Source organism: Echinops telfairi, unplaced genomic scaffold (assembly GCF_000313985.2).
Source record: "Echinops telfairi isolate 266 unplaced genomic scaffold, ASM31398v2 ScPeMD7_7410;HRSCAF=8448, whole genome shotgun sequence".
In the NCBI taxonomy this organism is placed as follows: Eukaryota; Metazoa; Chordata; class Mammalia; order Afrosoricida; family Tenrecidae; genus Echinops; species Echinops telfairi.
Window position 1 is genome coordinate 22,582,216 of NW_022111310.1, and position 2,763 is coordinate 22,584,978.

Here is a 2,763-nt window from a genome sequence, read left to right on the forward strand (position 1 = left end):
CAGATAGATAACCAACATTTTTCTTTTGTTTTATTTGCTTTTGATATAAGCATTATTGAGAATAACCAAAGAAAAGACTTCCAAACTTAATGGGCGATTCTCCTGAAGAGAAAGGGTGATGAGACTTCATCTCACCATCAGTCCCTGAAAAAGGACACTGTGATTAGTCCAGCAAAGAGGAAGATTCAATTATAGCTTGACATAGTGAAGCATTCTCAACCTGTGGGTCGAGACCCCATTGGGAGTCAAACGACCTTTTCACAAAGGTCACCCAATGCATAACAGTTGCAAAATTACAGTTAGGAAGTAGCAACAAAAATAATTTTGTGGTTGGGGGTCACCACAACATGAGGACCTGTATTAAATGGCCGCGGCATTAGGAAGGTTGAGAACCACTGACATAGGGGCTGCAACCATAAGCCCAGATATAACCACAAATGCAAGGATGGCAGTGTTTCATTTTGTTGGACAGCACCTTACAAGAACAGCATCAACACTGTGACTTTGCTCTTGATTTTAGTTTCCATCAATCTCATCTTAACCCAAAGCAAACTCATGTGATAATAGAACCCATAGGTTTTTCTTGATGGTAGTTTTATTATTGAAATAAATTGTAAGGTCTTTTCCTTGAGGATCTATTGGGTAGCTTTTAATTGCCAACCTTTCCATTAGCAGACAAGTGATTACCTGTGCCCTTGGTGCTCCTTCCTCTGGAATTACAGAAGACGCACCTGTGCCAGGGATAGATCAAGCTTTAACAGGTTGGTTAGAACCCTGACCTATTACTGAAGAACTTAAGCCTTTGTCATTCCTTAATGCCTGCTTGATCAATTAATGACTGACAGAGCATAGTTTTTAGTCTTATAATACAAATTATTTGACAAATAAATATTTTATAAGACAAGTGTAACTTTTCAGTGCTAAAACCTTATATTATCTCTAAGGCCTTTGTTTCAGATGAATTAAAATTCTAAAAATTGGAAGTGCCATGATTACTATGCAAGGCTATTTGCTATTGTGGTGAGGTGAAAACATTTCATAGACATCCTCATAATTAAAAAATAAAATTAAAATCACAAAGCCTGCTGCCGTTGAATTGACTCCACTCATGGTGAATCCACCTGTCTCAGAGTAGAGCTATGTTCTACAGAATGTTGTCAAGCTTCAAACACTTACAGTGTATTTGAACAGTGTGTTTGAACCTTGTGCACTACCCAGAGACTTCTAGCTGAATGTCCTTTATTGCGCCACTGGTATCTTTCAGTATTTTTCCTATGCACACAAATTTATTTATCATTTTCTAAGTATTTCACTCACTTCCTACTTTCTCCTTTCTTTACTGTTAATCCATCAACCTAGGTTTAAGTAATACCCCAATATAATCCTTAAATTTGAATCATAAACACATCATCTTAAACTTTCTAAGAAACAGCAGGGAAACTAAAGATTGAGTGGGCCACTTAGAATCACTCTCAGAAAATTTTAAGTGTGACCCAAGATCATAAAGCTTTGAAAGTAAACCAAAACTATTTTTGGAGAACATGAAACAGAGATTATTCGTCGTAAATGCCTTGAAAGAATCAAAAGTTATGAGCTAGTCAGTCACATCCAGCTGGAGCCCGTAAGGCCGGCATAGCATGTTCACATCTTCTAGTGCCTGCGATGTGTTCCCTTGTTCCTATCAAGCTAGCGTGCGGGTTGTTTCCTTTCGGCTAATGTATTCTGCCACTAAAGTATTGTTTCTTGAGGTAAAATGAATGATACACAAATCGTTTCTTAGGTAGCCCAGGGCAGCCCGTAGAGGGCTGGGCCCTGCTCTTGGCTCCAATTTTCGGGCCGAGGGCAGCCACCAGCTCATCCAGGAACCCAGGGCCGGCTGATGCGGGAAATACGGGAAATACGTCCTGTTTGGCCTCAGCATTGTCTTCTAGGTGCTGGAGCCCTGTTCCTGGCACCAGGCCTATGGGGCGGGCGGGGGGTGGGGTGGGGGGTGGTGCTGGAGGGTGTGCTCTCCAACATCTCCTAGGTGAAGGATCTCGGGGGGGTTGGACCCTGATGGCTGTCGGTGGTGGTTGGAGGCATCATGATGGAGCGGGCTTTGCAGGCTGCATGGGGGTCCTAAGGGGGAACACTTTCCTGCTCAAGATTTTCTCCATGTTCCTCAGTCTCCGATTCTTCCTGGACATGGCCGCGGGGATCTTGACCTTCGTCTTCAAGGACTGGATTCAAGACCAGCTCAACCTCTTCATCATCAACAACATCCAGGCCTAACTGGATGACATCAACCTCCAGAATCTCATTGACTTTGCTCAGGAACACTGGTCTTGCTGCAGAGGCCGACTGCCCAATGACTGGAACCTCAAGGTCTACTAAGAGTGCACGGACCTGATTCTGATGCAGGAGCGCTGCGGGTGCCCTTCTGGATGTTTCCAACACCCAGTGTGGTTATGATGTCCGGCTCAACCTGGAGCTGAAGCAGCAGGGCTTCATCCACACCAGAGACTGTAGGCCGACCCGATGGTCCTGGCCAGGGTCTTGGTGGGGATCACCCTCCTCCAGGCCTTTGGCATCTGCCTGGCCCAGAACCTCATGAGCACCATCAAGCTGGTGAAGGCCAACTGATGAGGGTGCTACACTGGCCACAACCACTGCACCTGACCCAGGCCTATGGTGGGGGACCCCATGTCCCCAACACTGTGCCTGGATGGGCAAGATTTCAGGAGATGTCTCTGCTGCCACTGAGACTCCCATGGGGCCCATGGG

The 2,763-nt window shown here is 45.1% G+C and overlaps 1 pseudogene; it reads left to right on the forward strand.

Annotated features, from left to right (window-relative positions):
• The first annotated feature begins 1,880 nt into the window (after window positions 1-1,880).
• Window positions 1,881-2,622, forward strand: LOC101661227 (annotated as a pseudogene).
• Window positions 2,623-2,763: the final 141 nt, after the last annotated feature.